This window comes from Marmota monax, unplaced genomic scaffold (assembly GCF_021218885.2).
Source record: "Marmota monax isolate L192 unplaced genomic scaffold, Marmota_monax_Labrador192_F-V1.1 WCK01_AAM20220418_F8-fsc00018, whole genome shotgun sequence".
NCBI classification, from domain to species: Eukaryota; Metazoa; Chordata; class Mammalia; order Rodentia; family Sciuridae; genus Marmota; species Marmota monax.
This window is the reverse complement of record NW_026692201.1, coordinates 16,650,898-16,668,866: the sequence shown is the minus strand read 5'-3', so window position 1 is coordinate 16,668,866 and position 17,969 is coordinate 16,650,898.

Genomic DNA, 17,969 nt, shown 5'->3' with positions numbered 1-17,969 from the left:
AAGAGTTCTGCTTACCAAAGACAAAATATAAACTCCAAAGGCATGAACCCACCCCAGACCTTCTTCCTTCAGCTATCTCCTATCTACCTAGAGTTATTGTCCAACTAATCCATATAGGTGGATTAATCAACTGATTAGCTTATACCTCTCATAATCTGACATATCACTTCTGAATATTCTTGCATTCTCTCACATATGAGTTTGGGGAACACCTCATAACTAAACTATAACAGTAAACATTACACCATTTCATATCATGTGTGTGCATCATGCTGGGGATCAAACTCAAGGCTTTGTGTATGCTAGGCAAGTACTCCACCACTCAGGTACTTCCCCAGCTCTCCATACTTAATTATTACGAAAAATGCTATACTGAACATAGGAGTGAAGTATATATTCAAGATTCTGATTTTAATTCCTTTGTACAGATAATCAGAAGTGGGATTGCTGAGTAATATGGTATTTTAGTTATAAATTCTTGAGGAAACTCCATAATGTGTTCCATAAAAGCTGTGCCAATTTACATTCTTACCAATAGCGTGCTAGGATTGAGTTCCCTTTTTCTCTAAGTTCTAACTAACACTTATTAGTTTTTATATGTTTACTAACAGCCATTTTAACAGATATGAGTTGATATTTCATTGAGGTTTTAATTTCCCTGATGACTAGTGATTTTGAGTATTCTTTCATGTATCTGTTATATATTTTTTATATATTCCATGGGGAAGTGTCTATCTATGTTCTTAACCCAGTTTGAATTTAGGAATTAATCTAAATTAAGGATGGTTTAAAACTTATTTTCTTTTGTCTTAGTCAGATTGAGTGACTCCTTATCAGAAATATGATTTGAGAATACTATTTCCAATTTTTGAGAATGCCTTTTAATTTTGTTGGTTGTTTCTTTTGCTATGAGAAGCTTTTCAGTTTGAAGTAGTCCTACTTGGTTATTCTTGCTTATGTTTCTAGTGTCATATCCAAAAAAAAAAAATCATCACCATGAACAATGTCAAGGAGGTTTTCCCTTATGCTTCCTTTCAGGAATTTTATAGTTTTATGTCTATGTTCAAGTCTTTAATCAATTTTAAGTTGGTTTTTCATAAGATAAATGCTTAATTACATTCTTCTGCATGTGAATATCATGTTTTCCCATCAACATTTACTGAAGATATAATCTTTTCCCCATTATTTATTCTTGTAACCTTTATTAAATATTAGTTGACTATATATATATATATTCATTATATTCATGAATTTTTATCAGGAGCTCTCTATTCTGTTTTTTTTTAAGTGCTGGGGATTGAACCCAGGGTCTTGTGCTCTGCCAACTGAGCTACTTCCCCAGCCCCTAGGAGCTCTCTATTCTGTATGTCCAATGGTATAAGTGATGTGTGTGTCAACTTTTATGCCAGTAACATACTTTTTTGATTATTATAGCCTCATAGTATATTTTGAAGTCATGAAGCATGATGTCACCAGATTTCTTCTTCCTCAATTTCTTTGGCTATTTTGTGATTCTTTATAAATTGTAGATTTGCTTATCTTGTTTCTGTAAAAAAAAATATCATTGGAATTTTGGTAGGGATTGCATTGAATATGTAGCTTGCTTTGGGTAGTATAGATGTTTGACAATATCAATTCTTCCAATCTGTAAATATGGGATTTTTTTATTTGTTTGTATCTTACTTTCATTCATTAATGTTTTATGTCTTTTATTGTGTAACTCTTTTACTTCCATGGCTAAATTTATTCTTTAGGTATTTCATATGTTTTACATCACAGTGAATTAGGTTGCTTTCTTAATTTTTGTTTCAGATAGTTTGCTATTATTGTATTGAAATAAAATTGATTTTATATCTTGAAAAGGTTATTGAATTTGTTTAATTTGAACAGTTTATTGTTGGAATCATAAGAATTTCCTATGTATAAGATCATGTTGTGTGCCGTGACAATTTTCTTTCTTTCTTTCAAACTTGGATGCCTTCTATTTCTTTTTTCTCCTAATTGCTCTGCCTGGACTTCTAGTACTATGTTGAATAGAAATAGTGACAATGGATGTTATTTGATATGAGGATGGAAAACCCTGCTTGTTTCTGCTGTCCTTGTGAGTTGCATGATTTTTCCCAACCTTTCACCTTCAGTCTGTGTATGTCTTTTCCTATGAGATGAGTCTCTTGGAGAATGCATATTGTTGGGTCTTTTTTTTTTTTTTTTGATCCAATCTGCTAGTCTATGGCTTTTGATTGGTCACTTTAGTCCATTAACATTCAAGTTATTATTGAGAGGTGACTTATATTCCCAGACATTTGTTTTTGGTATTTATCTTGACTTGGTTTCTCCTTTGATTAGTTTCTCCCTTAGTGTAATCACTCCCTTTGCTAATATTCATTGTTGTTTTTCAATTCCTCTTCATGGAATTTTTGCCAAGGATGTTCTGTAGTGTAGGCTTTAGATTTGTAAATTCTTTTAACTTTTGCTTATCATGGAAAGTTTTTATTTCATCATCAAATCTAAAGCTTAATTTTGCTGGATATAAAATTCTTGGTTGGTATCCATTTTCTTTCAGAGCTTGATATATGTTTTTCCAGGATCTTCTAGATTTCAGGGTCTGGGTTGAAAAATCTGCACATAATCCAATAGGTTTCCCTCTAGTTGTAATCTGATTCCATTCTCTCGTGGCTTTTAATATTCTGTTCTTATTTTGTATGTTAGGCATATTTCATAGTAATGTGCCCACCAAGTAATATGCCTGGGTGGGCACATTACTATGAAATGTGCAATTTTGTGTATTTGTTGTCCTGTAAGCCTCTTGAATTTGGTTTTTCAATTCATTCTTCATTTTTGGAAAATTTTCTAATATTATTTCATTGAAAAGATTGCTCATTCCTTTGGTTTGTAACTCTATTCCTTCCTCTATCCCCATAACTCTTAAATTTGGTCTTTTTTATGCTATTCCATATTTCTTGAATGTTCTGCTCATGGTTTCTTACCATTTTCACTGTGTTGTCTACATTCTTTACAAGATTATATATTTTGTCTTCATCGTCTGAGGTCCTCTCTTCCAAGTGGTCTAATCTGCTGGTGATGTTTTCAATTGAACTTTTAATTTGGTTTATTGTTTTTTTTTTCATTTCAAGGATTTTTTTTTACAACCTCCATCTCCCTATTGAAGTAATCTTTTGCTTCCTGTATTTGTTTATGTAGCTCTTTGTCAAAATGATCTTTTGCTTTCCGTATTTGCTCTCTAATATCATCCTTCAATGCACAGAACATTTTAATCACGTACATTCTGAACTCCTTCTCTGCAATTTCTTCTGCTGTGCTGGCCACAGTTGGTATCCATTTTCTTGGTATCTTGTGCTATCTTGATCTGTTAGGGATGTTTTCTTCCCTTGTCTTTTCATACTGCTTTTGTGTCTTTCCTTCTACCACTGTGGATCTGAGGCATTACTGTTTTTACCCTATAGGCTTATAGTGCCCCTGTAGGGATCCAATAACTCTCATTTGAGCTGAAGGACGATGTTATCAGATCCCAATAAAAACAGTATACATCCTAAAAGCAAATGTTCGCTATTAAGATGTTTACAGTTTGGTCACAATGTACAGAAATTGTGAATACAATTATTATCTATAATATACTTAGTAGGTTTGTAAAAGGGTTTACAGTTTCTGATGGTGGACAAAGAACCAGGGGTGAGGAGTAGGATGATAAGCTGAGGAGTTAGGAGGTGAGGATATAGAGTTGTTATATCTTAGGAAGTGTGAAAGAGAAATTAGGAAAGTGTGAAAGAGGAATATTAGTACCAGGAGAATGGAGAAGAAGTAATTTTGGGAAGATAAGTAAGTGGAAAGACAGTAGAGTACATAAAACAAACACTCATATATATTAAGAAAAATAAAAGATGTTAAAATAGTAGATATTGGTGGGATAAAAGAAAAAAAGAATACAAAATACAGCTATAATATACTGTTCAGATGTCCCAGTTCTAAAAATCCTAATTCATGCAAAGTACTTGGTTTCACAGAAGTTGGGGATGTAAGGGTGGGAGAATAGATAGGGAGAGGGGAAAAAAATCTTGAAGGAAGAAACAGGATTGTTTTGGTTGCAAATCTGTATCTTTCCTACTTCCCTTCATCCAATAGGTGTGGTCATATGTTGTTAGCTGGTATCTATGCCCTCAAAATGGTGAAGGTAACCAGGTGTCACTGTGCTGGGGTAGAGGCTGCTGGTGAGAGGGGGGAGTTAGAAATTGGGTACCTGGCCTGCTGGAGTTCTAAACTGGGAGTTGCCCTCCACTGAAGATGGTGATGAAGGTGAACCAAGATGGTGGTGCCTGCTTTCAGCAGCAGAGTGTTGGGTTGTGTGGGGGGAGCCGAGTGATGGCACTGAATGATGAGTTCAGAAATGAGCTCTCTGGCATGCAGTGTGTGGCTGTTGGCTGACTTTAGAGCCTGTGAGAAGTTCTCGGGTGCTGGCAGGCTACTGTGTGAAGGGGACTATCTTTGCTGCTGCAGCATCCCAAGATGGAGGTGACCTGGGGGAGTCCCACATTGGTAGATGGGGTCCACATGGGAGTGGAGACATTCCTACATGTGGGAAGCTGCTGGGTATCCTGAGTGGGAGTGGTGTCAGTGGTTTCTGCTCAAGTGGGTGACCGAAAGTTCTGAGCAGGTGTTGATGGTCTTGCTCAGGTACCCGGTAGTCCGGCATGGGCAAGTAGTTGGGAGACCTACTCTGATGCCGTGGCCTAGAGCCCTGGATGGGCACAGTGGCCATGATTCCCATGAGGAAGCAGGAATATTGCTTGTAGAGAAGCAGTATTCTCATTACTTGAATCCCAGGTCATGGAGCTACACAGAATGTTGCCTCCTTCTCGTCCGCCATCTTGGATGTCCTGAATCTGCTTTTAAATTAATGCTTTGTGGCTGTGTCCTCACATGGATGAAGAGCAGGAGGGACAAGAGGACCTATCTATTTTCCTGTTGTCCTTCAATTATATTGGTAATCTCATCCGTGAGGTTTCCACCCACTAGATATAATATTAAGTAATATTATTAACTGAGGTTTGAATTCTAACATTTAAATTTTGAAGAATCACATTTAGCCCATAGCTCTATGAAGGTCACTGAATTCATTTTCTAATATTCTAGCCTTTATTCATTCTGCTGCACACAGGTCTTTTTGCTGTTCCTTTAACATACCATGCATTCTTTTGGTTCAGAACCATAATACAGACTTTTACCTTGACATATATCATTTTTTTTTCTTTCAAATACCCACATAGTTTATTCCTACACAACCATTGCTTTCTGGGGAAATGTCATCTTATTAGTGAGATGTTCCTTGACCAAACTATATAACAAACTGACTTACCACAGTTTGAGTATTTTTAGTACTTATCAACATACCAAATATTTACTTGCTGTTAAAAGACTTTTGTTGCAGGTAGATATGAAATTCATGTAAATAAGAATAATTTTGAATTCTATTCCTGTTTCTCCAGCACTTAAAACCATGTCTAAGACAAAAAGGCACTCAGCAAATATCTGTTCAATGCATGAATAAAAGAAGGAATCTGGAAAATCTAATGTACCCAAAAACTTAATTCAAAATAAAATTTAAAAAGCTATCCATGGCATAACTTTCAGCAGGACTAGGAAGATCATTAGAAACAGTGTCATATGTGTTTCAAAGAGCACTGTTTGATCACTTATAGCTAAATGCTACGATGAGTATATAACATGTAACCAGAGACTGTATGCAGATGCTGCTAGGAAGCTTACAAATGAATAGGTGGGTAATGTGCTGAAGGGAGAAGACTGTGTAAAATTAACTATAATATGATCCAGAGTATATTTCATATAATGTAATAAATCAAATGATATGCTTTAATCCTTCAGAAAACTGAATAGTGTAACACATTTGAAATATGATTAGATGACCTAGTTTAAGCACCAGAATGGAGAAAAGTACCATATAACATTAGTGCTGGGAACTATAGTTCTCTGAAAAGGCTCCATCTGTATTAAAGATCCCGTGGATGACTTACCTTTGTGACTTTCTTGGGCTATGTTAGGCCCTTAATAGTCATTTGACTTCACTCTTTGTATCTGCCATAACATTCTCTTGATTATTATGAAAAGTTCTGGGAATGTATCATTAAGCTTAGCAGATTGACAGCCTCCACAACTATAAGCTAAGAATGCTATCAGATGACACCTGAAACCTATACAAGAGATTTCCTCACCTTTCTATAGCCCTCCTCCATGATATTCCCAGTAATATTATTAGAAAAATGTGTTGACCTATGACTTTCTTTTGTTTTGTAAATAAAAAAGTTCATGTAACCTCTTCCATAGTGGAATACATCATTCAAAGCAACTTGAACCCATGTTCTCAGGTGATGGTAACTCATATTTGGCTCCTTTAAACTATTTCTTCTTACCTTTAAAGCAGAATTGTTATTTTACATTGACAGAGTCATACTTCTAATATAAGTTAAATAATACAGAAGATTGACATCAAATTATGAAGTGAACATTTATAAAAATCCATTTTTGCCAGATGCGGTGACATACGCTTGTAATCCCAGTGGCTTGGGAGCCTGAGACAGGAGGATCACAAGTTCAAAGCCAGCCTCAGCAAAAGTGAGGTGCTAAGCAAGTCACTGAGACCCTGTCTCTAAATAAATTACAAAATAGGGCTAGGGATGTGGCTCATTGGTGAGTGCCCCTGAGTTAGTTCAATCCCTGGCATCAGCCCTCCCTCACAAAATTTATTGTTAAATTAGTAAAAGCTTAGAAATAGTCATAAAAACTCATCAAGAACATAGAGAGGCTTGGAAAACTTGTGTTATATCCATTTTCATTATTTTTGTTTTAAGCTTTTTATATTTATGTTTAAAAATTTGTGTTCAAACTGTCAAGATCCTTTTAAAATTTTATTTTTCCTAGAATTCCAAGATGTTTCATAGGATGTCATGCTTCATCTGACTTTGATCCCATCACCATGTTCTTGGGCTTGACCGGCAGGTTGTTCTTTGTTCTCTAGCTCATTTGATCAATAACTTGACTTTTGATTTGTCTTTTTGTTCCACACTCTTGCTTACCAGCATCATTTACTACAAGGCTACTCCTCTCATGAGGACTGAAGCTTGTACAAGAGCTCCATTTCTCTTCCTCTTTGAGGGAGAGAGGCTAGGCAGTTCATGGTAGAATACAGGCAAATATGAGAAGACTTATTCCAATTTACAACTCACCATTCAACTCTAGATCTCTGAGAACCTTGAATCTACCACAAAGATGAAGGCAAACCTCACTTTGAGAGTACTTTTCTCTCTTGTGGAGGAGGCAGCAGTTAGATTGCTGTGTGCATCTGCTTTACAACTCATTCATTAATGCTTACTGTGACCACTCCTCAGATTAAGAAATCCCTATTGCTTTTGCCTTAAAAACATGTTTTATGTCCAATCCTAATAATCCCTTCTTATTAAAAATACATTTTATGAGTGCTATTACAGATGCACAAAAATGAATAAAACATTTTTCCTGCCCCTAAGAAGTTTTTGGGTTTTGGGAAAAGACAAAAATGTAATGGATAATTACAAGAGCAATAAGTATTATAGTATTGAATATATGTACAGTATACTGGGGAGAGAAGCAATCGATTAAGAGTGTTTGATGTAGACAAAGAAGAGCTCAAAGAAATGGCATTTGTACTGACTAAGGGAAGGTAGATCCAATTCTTTGAATTGTTCCCAAGTTTTCCACAGTCCCTTAGTCAAAATAGTGGGTGTGGTCAAAGGCAACCTTCTGGTATTTATACACCAAGTTGACTGTGTTTAGACTAATTTCTAACACAGCTCCAGATCTCTTCTTGTCCCATATCTTCCCTGGTCCCATTTATGACTGAATGTCACACACTGTCACTGTGGCTGGTACTATACAATCTGTAACCCTAGATTTCTTATTTTGACCCAGAGGTTCTCAGACATGACACACTTAAAAATGATGCTCCTCCATTTGGTACACTCACATCGGTAGGGTCAGGGTCCTGTGTACATTCTAGCCTGACATGACAGCTATTTACGCTGACTTTATGTCCACTCAAAAAACAAAAATAAGAATATTGCAATGTAAGTAAGTGAGTGTGTTTCAACAAGGAAATCCAAGATAAGTTATAGAAAAAGTACCCATTGCTGAACTATGGAAACATTTTTATTAATAAAGTACTTGTAGCATACTTCTCAACTGATTATAATAATTTACTAGACTATGATATCATAGCTTTACAAAACTATGATATTCAGTGGAGCCATTGGCTTCCAGAAGATGTAAAACTATTTTATAATTTCTAAATTTATGTTAATCTTTTTTGGAGTAGTATGGTATATTAATGAGAGTATAATGCTTAGACTCAAAGGACATGGGTTCAGTTCTGTATTCTAAGATGAATTCACTATGTAACATTGAATAATCCACTTAAAAACAGTGAGTCTCAGTGTAATTATGTGAACTATGCAGTAAAATCTGTGCTGTATTCAATAGTTTTGAGTTTTTATTATTATAACAGTAGTATTAATGTACACTGCTATTATTTTTCCATTTTGCCCTGATATCTTCTTCTTTCCTGAAAAGAGCTAACTTCATAGTACTTTTACCTGCCTTTTTTTTTTTTTTTTTTCAAATTCATCATGAGCTTCTCTGGTGAACTGGAAATTTTACAATTGGATAGTGAAGATACAGTACATGATCAGGGACTGCTAAATTGTCTGGAGAATTTAAGTGTTGATTTACTTATTATTTCAAAAATATTTGCTATTTCTCCGATCTTACAGGTCAGGTAAGAAAGAAGAACCAAACTGATTATGATTTCTAAACAGAAGTAGAAAAGGTATAGAAAGAGACAGGAAAATAAAACATCTTTAGACAGTATAAGGAAAATGTGCCTTAGGGATAAACAATTGTTGGTATATGTTTGTGATTCCTCAACTCCATGCTGCTCCTATGGAGAAGGGAGGCCAACTGTACTCTGGCTCCTAGGGGACCATGGGAATGCCAACCCTAGGGACTGAAGCTCCTGCACTCTATTGCTGCATGTCCCGGGACTTCTGCTCCAAGACAGACAGTATAAAACAAACAAACAACAAGGTTTGCAGAATTTGAGTTTCATGTAGAAACCAGTGGTTGCATGAAACTAGATTGTTCATTCATTGCAAACGAGTTTATTCAGTTACTTCTGTGTTGGGAATAGTATTAGACAAACTACAAAAATATTCCCGTCCTCATGGAACTTACATTTCCAAGAAATGTAAGCATTTGTTGTGAATAATACTCTTTACCAACTCACTAGATTCTTATTTCTTTCCACTATCCTCCAATGGATCATTTGGATTATCAATGAAATAGCCTTACAAGGTTCTCACTGTGTTTCTTTTGGTACAGGTCGCCATGTTGGAGGAATCTTGGGGCAGATGCTATCCCATTGCCACTAACTGGATATGTTATCTCATGCCTAGAACAAAATTAAAGTTCAAAGAAAGAGATGGATTCCCAGGACACTTATATCTTCTCCCTTATTCTCAGTTTATGTGATTTATACTCTGTCAGACAAAGGAAAAGAACTTCTCTCCTCTAAAAATTAACTTTGGCAAAATCAAAACAAAACAAACAAGCAAACAATCAAAAATGCTTCCTAAAGAAGCTTGTCACATTTCTCCACAGTGAGGCTGGTGGGCACAAATAGCATCTAGGCTTCTGTGTCAGACCATTTTGGACTTAACTCAGGATATTCCAGTGTAAGAATATCTGTCATAAAATTGAAACACAAGCTTATACATTGTTTCTCAAGGCAGGCTGATCCATCAAGGTTGGAATCAGGTGTTTTGACTACAGAAGGCAAGGCACTTTCTGTCTCCTATGATCATAGTAAGACTGTTCTTTATTCAAGTATTAAAACAGTTCAGTTAGTATGGCAGTCATGTAGATGTTTCCAATATAATCATGTCTTCCTCCTCCTTCTTTCTCTTTTTTTTTGGCATGGGATTGAACCCCATGCTTCATGCACACTAGGCAATGCTCTACCACTGATCTTCACAGCCAGCTCTTTTTTACAATTTTGACACAGAATCTTGTACGTTGCTGACCTCAAATTCACAGTCCTACTTCCTAGACCTCCCAAGTAGCTGAAATGACCAGTATGCATGACCACACTCAGCTGTCATTTTTCTTTAGTAACAGGTCCTACAAATTATAGATGGAGGCATAGCAGCCCAAAATTGAGGCAATATTTTCCATTGTTTCCTGCAATTATAGTGGCTAGGAAACCAAGGCCTGATCAAAGGGAAGTGATAGGAGCAATTCCAAACTGTCTTTAAGGAGAGTATGTGCTCTGTTTTACACCTCTTTGCAAAATCCTTATGCTGGAATGAGGACCCAGTGATCATGCTGGTAAGCCATATTTACCTTTCAATGGGACAAGCCATACCAAATGGTAAAGTGGAATTGATGATACATTTGGGGGTCTGGTAGTTGCATGAAGCTGTCACACTAGCTCTTAACTACCTAGTTGGATCTCAGTGTCCTTTTTAGACTTCTAAGCTTTTTGAGTTCTGTTTCAATAGCCTAACTTTTAGCCCAACTATGGATAACCCAGGTAATAGACAAACACATGTGTGTGTGTTTATGGCAATCCTATTCTCTGAATAGAGAGCATTTTGGAAATGATTAGTAAGAGTATACTTTTTAAATTTTTCGCTTTTTAAAAAAACTTTTAAAATGGTAAAAACAGAAAATTTACATATTTTCATAAATTTGTTTAATCCATGTTCACTGAAAGTCAAACTAAAATAGGGAAAGCCTAAAAATTGGATAAAGTAAAAGTTATTGCACAGTGGATATGCTAATACTGAATTTCTTGATTTTAGACATATTTTTTCTCTGCAACAATAATACCACCATGCTTGCATTTGGTTGCCAAATTTGTTTATAAAAATGTTGTCTGTGAACAAACAGGAAAAATTAAACCCCTCAATATTAACTAAATAATATCTTGATGAAGATTTTAAAACAGTTTGGCTAGCATTTTTTTTCTGCTTAGAAGTGATGTCGCTGTGAAATGTGAGGATAACACTTCATGTGTTACTATTTGTTGTGAAGTGATTTAATAAATGTTTAAACAAGTCATTACCACGTTGACAGCATTTCTTATCATGGAGTTGCAATTTTGATATTGATTGTCATGCAAGGCTTCCCACCACCTTCCTCTGCCCTGAAAATGCAGGGACAGATAAGCATGACCCTCAGAGGGTGCTAACAGACTGCATTAGCTGTGGATGTCTGCTCAAGATTCTTCTTCTCACATGCCAAAGAAAGAAAGACAATAAGCCTTCCTTTCCTCACTGAAGTGTACATGGAAGGGCTCATGGTGTTTAGTTTTTACTCAGCTGCTGGGAGAACTTCATACTAGTGTCTTTGGAGGATGACAGTTTTGCTTATATACAGTAACCTCAAAAGAAGCAGCCATCAAGGAAGCTACTTTCCAATCTATCTAGTAGATTTTCTACAACCAGAGAAGAAGTACAGTTTAGACCTCTGGAACCTCAGAATGAAGGCCTCAATCCTGCCTTCATTAGCAAGTAGAGTTCAGTAGGATCTATGCTATGGGATGAACATTTGTGTTCTTACAACCTTCATATATTGAAATCCAACCTTTAAGGTTCAGTATTAAGAGGTGGAGCTTTAGAAAGAGAATTAGGTCATCAGGACAGAGCTGTCATGCATTACTGGGCTTAGTGCTCTTGGGAAACAGGCCCTTCCCACCGTGTGAGAACACAATGGGAGGGCACCATGGCTAAATGAGGAAACAGGTCCCCACCAAACATAAATCTGCTGGTACCTTGATTTTCTACTTTCAAGCCTCCAAAAATTTGAGAAATAAATTTCTGTTTGTGAACTAACCAGTTTATGATATATTGTAATAGTAGCTAGGAAGGACTAAAAAGAATCTATGGCAGTCATTCACTTGATAATAATATGAGCAATCATTTTGTGCCTGTTAAACAAACAAACAAAAAATACTCAGTAAGTGCCCTCTCTGTCCTCTTGAAGTTCCAATCAAGAGTGGATCTACATCTTTGTTATCAAAAGTGCTTACTGAAATATGTGTTTTTACTGAGAGGTTCCAATTTCTCAATGATCCTAAGAATACTCTACCAAAAACTCTTCTCAGTGGATTTATCAGTGAGAAAATGTGTGACCTGAGTATGGCATGACATCTTTAGTGCACATAGTCTTGGTCATGGAAGGTCTCTTGGTTTACCTGCTGCTTACTTTTTCTTGAACAGTCTTCAAGTACATGACAATTCAATTTCTGCTTCAAGTCTCTTATAAGTGTATATTGCCAGATGCATTTTACAACTTATTTGTATGATCATGAAAAGAAATGAGGTCAGTGTGTCACAATTTGATCTTAATAGATTCCTGTTTAATCTTAGTAATCAGCCATTTCTTCCTAAATTCTGAGAACTAAAGAAACTATTACAAATCTTATTCAAGGACTAGTTGTGATTTTTGATCCGCATTTTCTTTTCCTAGTACAATTGTTACTCAGTTGTTCTATCAGCCTTCCCATAGGAAACTGCACTTTAAGTCTTTTTTTTTCCTGTCATAGATGTTGTTCTTCACATCAGTTTCTATTATATTTTGTTTTGTTTTTTCTCTATTCTATTCTCTTTGACTAGCAGGTAAAAAACATGGATTTTGTTGTGGAGCCTAAGAAAAAAGTTTCACTTTCAAATACTAGTTCTAAACCAAGACTGAGTTTATCTTCCCAGGGCTCATTTGGCAATGTCTGGAAACATTTTTGTTTGTCACAAATAGAAAAAACGGATGTTACTGGCATTTAGTATGTAGAAGTCAAATATTTTGCTAAGCATCTTTCAATGCAAAGGATAGACCTTTACAGAAGAATTTTTTTGGCCCCAATATCAATAATATTGAGTATGAGATGATTTGACTTAAACCCACAAAAGATTTATTGACTTAAACCTACCCAAGATTTATTTTTGTTAAGATACACTCTTAAGAATACTTTTCCCCACCCCTGGGCTGGGGATGTGGCTCAAGCGTAGCGCACTCACCTGGCATGCATGCGGCCTGGGTTTGATCCTCAGCACCACATACAAAGATGTTGTGTCCACCAAAAACTAAAAGATAAGTATTAAAAAAATCTCTCTCTCTCTCTCTCTCTCTCTCTCTCTCTCTCTCTCTCAAAAAAAAAAAAAAATACTTTCCCCCTCCCAGGTCCCACCTTATATCCAATTATAACAAGATAAAATACTAGTTACTAAAGTGTTTCAGGATGTTTTCTTTCTTCACTGATTTATTTTCTATAAACATTGGCATTCTTGTCTGTATTAGACACTATAGGTAATACAAAGATAAGTCTTTGTCTATCTTCAAAATCTGCATCTTTGAATTAAAATAATTATAGTTTACAGTAAAGACTGCTTAATCATATGAGTAGACAGTACCAGAGGAACTTGAAAGAATTGGTTATTTATGGCTGGAAGGATATAAAATATATAATGGAGGAGGTAGCATTGGAGCTGAGTCTTAAAGGAATAATTAATCTTTGAACATGCTAAGGGAAGAAACAGGAAGAAAGGACATGGGCTGGTCATACTCAAGGGACAGTCACTCTGTGGAAGATAGGCTTGGTTTGAGGTTGGGACCTGAGGCCAACAGAGAGATAAGATAGGGAGGGTTCTTTGTTCCTTTACCCAGATGTTAATGGACAAGGCCAAATTGTTGTTTATCTGTTTTAAAAATAAAAATATACATACCAAAATTATGATAGTAGTATTTAATACATCAAATTTCCATATTGAAAATTTTTTAAAAAACATACAGGCTTTTAAATACCAATCTTTTTAAGACACTGTGTTGAGTTTCCATAAAAGCATTTACTGGTTTTTCATCAGCTGAGGTTCTTCATAATCAGGAGACAGATGCTTTTTTCTCCCATTTTTGTATCTGAAAATTGAACTTGAATATGCACATTTTCACAGCTTCAGGGGTCACAATAACCTGAAAATGCATAATTTAGAAGGATCAGTGATTCACTCCAGTTTAGAGTGATAATAAATTCTAAACTGAGACAATAAAATCTGATATAGAACACCTATGGAAAGATCTGTTTGTGGTATTGCAATGGAGGGGCAATACCCAAATTTCCATGACCCAGTAGGGTTGTCAAATTCCCCTGAGGGCTTGATTTAAACTGCTGGTTCTTGGCTCCTCTCTATATTGAATATATTGAATAAAATGAGTAAGTGAACAAGAGGAAATTATCTTTTTTCTAGAAGATGGAAAAGACAGACAGCTTATTCTATAGTAAAACAAATTTTGTATGTGATAATCCCAAAGTGTAAGTCATAAACAGGACCCTTGAAATGTAGTGGCTTTATGTGGACATACAAAGTCTGGGAGAATAGAATGAAGTATGCACACAAAAACTACCTAGAATAAAAGTAAAAATAGTTATCAGATTGTATTAACATTACTGAGAGATAATTATGAATTATTGTTGTTTTTATTTTATTTATTTTGTAGTGCTGGTGATTGAACTCAGGGCCATGTGCATGCTAGGCAAGCTCTACCACTGATCAGCCCTTTATAGTTTTAAAAAACAAGTGTATTTACTTTGTTATAAAAGTAGAGATTTTTATGCCTAATTATGTTGATTACTAAATTATTTTGTGGGACTTGCTCACATAGAATTATAAAAATTATAATTATAAAAAATCAAAATTATAATGAATTCTGAGAAATAACAAAATGAGAGACATGTATGTATTCTTTAACTTTTTGTTGAACTAGTGAAAATTTCAATAAATCAACTTGCTTTTCATAGATATTCAAACTACTACTTTTGTATTCTAAGGACAGAACTCTAAGGTTAGCAATTTGCATTACTTTTTTCCAATTTTTCCTGTTTTGTCTTACTTTATTCTCTGTATTTGAATATCATAATGCCTAACTTGTTTCATGGAGTGTAAATATTTTCTTGTTGGCTTCAGTATTGTAGTTGTTTTTTATTTTGTTGTCTTATATAATTTTCATTAATTTTTTAGTAAAAAATTAATTTTTAATAAAAAATTAAATTTTTACATGTTAATGAGATATTATGTGATATTTCAATATGCACGCATTATATAATGCTTAAACAAGATTAAACATATTCGTCTCCTCAAACATTTATCACTTTTTTATGGTAAAACTTTCAAAATCCTTTCTTCTAGTTTCTTGAAATATACAGTACAATTATCAGTTAGATATAAGGTTGTCCCCCAAAACTCAAACAATGCAATAATGTTCCAAGGTGAAACAATTAAGATATTAAACCTAATCAATGTATTAATCTACTGATATGGATTAAATGGGTGGTAATTCTAGGCTGGTATAATATGGCCAGAAGAAGTAAGTCACTGGGTTCATGATTTTGAGATACAAATATTTTGTCCCTAATGAGCCACACTCTCTCTCTGTTTCCTAGTTAACAAGTCCTGAACTCTGCCATGTCCTTCCACCATAATATTCTGCCTGAGGGCCCAGAGATATGAAGTCAGCTGGCTATGGACTAAACCTCTGAAACTGTGCCCAAATAAACTTTCCCTTTTATAAGGTCTTCTGGTCACAGCGATATAAAACTGACTAAAACAAGTACATCATTGTTGTATATAGTCACCCTGTTTGCAATAGCACACCATAACCTCTAACTTTTATCCAAGTGTAACTTAGTACCCACAGATCAATCTTTTCCTATCCCTCTCACCCTCCTACTCTCAAAAGCCTCTGGTACCCACCTATCCATTCTCAACTTCTATGGAGTTTTTGAATTCCACATATGAGTGAGATTATGTGCTTATTGTCTTTCTGTGCCTGGCTTACTTCATTTAACATAATGATTTCCAGTTCTGTCCATATTGTCACAATCTACAGGAATTCATCAATTTTTATGGGTGAATAGAAATCCACTGTGGATATGTACCATGTTTTTTAAATCCAGTCATTAGCTGATGAATACTTGGTTTCTTTCCATTTTGGGGTAGTGTGAATTTTGCTCCAACAAACAAGAGCACATACTAATTTCATTTACTTTGGATGTATACACAACAGTGGGACTGCTGGATCATGTAGTAATTCTATTTCTAATTTTCTGAGGAACCTGTTTACTGTTTTTCATAATGGCTGCACAAATTCACAATCCTACAAATGCCAACCTTTTCTCCATATCCTTATCAGCACTTGATATCTTTACTCTTTTTGATAATAGCCATTATTTCTGGGGTGACAGGACATCTCATTGTGGTTTTGACTTGTATTTTCTTGATAATTTGTGTCATTTAGCACTTTTTCATATAACCGTTAGTGATTTTTATGTTTTCTTTCAAGATATCTATTTATATTTATTGTCCATTATTAATTGGGTTATTTGGTTTGTTTGCTATTGAGTTGGCTAAGTTCCTTATATATTCTGGATATATGTCTTGTCAAGTATATAATTTGCAAATAGTTTCTTCTATTCTGCTGCTTTTTTTTCACTCTGATGATTATTTTTTGCTATGCAGAATCATTTTAATTTGATGTATTCCCATTTGTCCATTTTTGTTTTTGTGTCCTATGCTTTAGGGGGTTCTTTGTAAGGAAAAAAAGTTCTTAACTATTTCAGTGTTCTGAAACATTTTTTTCTGTTTTTTTTCTAGTAGTTTCATAGATTCAAGTCTTATATTTACACCTGTCATTCTTTTTGAGTTGATTTTTGTTAACTATTGAAAGGTAATCTTTAGTTTCATACCTCTACATAAAGATATCCAATTTTTTCAGCACTGTCTATTAAAATGACTGTTCTTTCTCCAATGTGTGTTCTTAGCATTTTTGTCAAAAATCAGTTGTCTGGAGGTATGTGGATTTACCTCTAAGCTCTCTGTTCTGTTCCATTTGTCTATGTGTTTGCATTTATGCCAATACCAGGCTGTTTTGAGTACTGCAGGTTTGTGTACTAACTGCTTTGTTCTTTTTGCCCAGGATGAATTCGGCTATTTATGTTGGATATTAGATTTTTTCCCAGGATGGATTTGACTATTAGACATAAATTTTAAGATTGTTTTATTTTATTTTTTTACTTTTTAATGTAAAATGATCTAGGTACATGTCTCTGTTTACTATAAAAGGTCTATGACTATGTGGTTCCTGTCATTTACATTGGAGTTCTTGATATTTTTCATCAAGAGGAGGATTTCCATATGCTCTTTAATTTTTTTCTTATTTTTTAGTTGTAGTTGGACACAATACCTTTATGTTATTTATTTATTTATTTATTTTGTTTTATGTGGTGTTGAGGCTCAAACCCAGGGCCCCGCACCTGCTAGGCAAGTACTCTACCACTAAGCCACAACCCTAGCACTCCATATGCTTTCTTGAAGGATCAAATTCACCTGCAATCTAATATGGTGTGGTCTTTATCAAAACTTTTCATTCTTTGTAAAATCAGGATGCCAATGCCATTCTACCCTGTGTTGTATGAAATAAATGTGTAAAGCACCTAGACTGGGAAGCTCCCAGGAAATATCACCTTCTTTTTCTTCCATTATCAATTAAATAGAATTGATGAAGTGGTTTTTTGGTTTCTTCCTTCCTATTACAAATTGAGAGTGGAAGTTAGTTTGAGTTAGTGAGGAAGAGTGATTTCTTTCGTCTGATATTCTTAGCTTCTCTATGGACCTCCTACCCTAGAAGAGGTGTTCACTTTCCTGCCCAGTTCAACTTAGTCATTGCCATGTGACTCATGTCAGCCAGTGAAATGCAAGTGGAAAGGATGAGTCACTTTCTAGCCCTGGTGTTTAGAACTGGTGCAACAGGCTACTCTTTCCCCTTTGCTGTATATGGAGACTATGTAAAGAGCTGCTCCA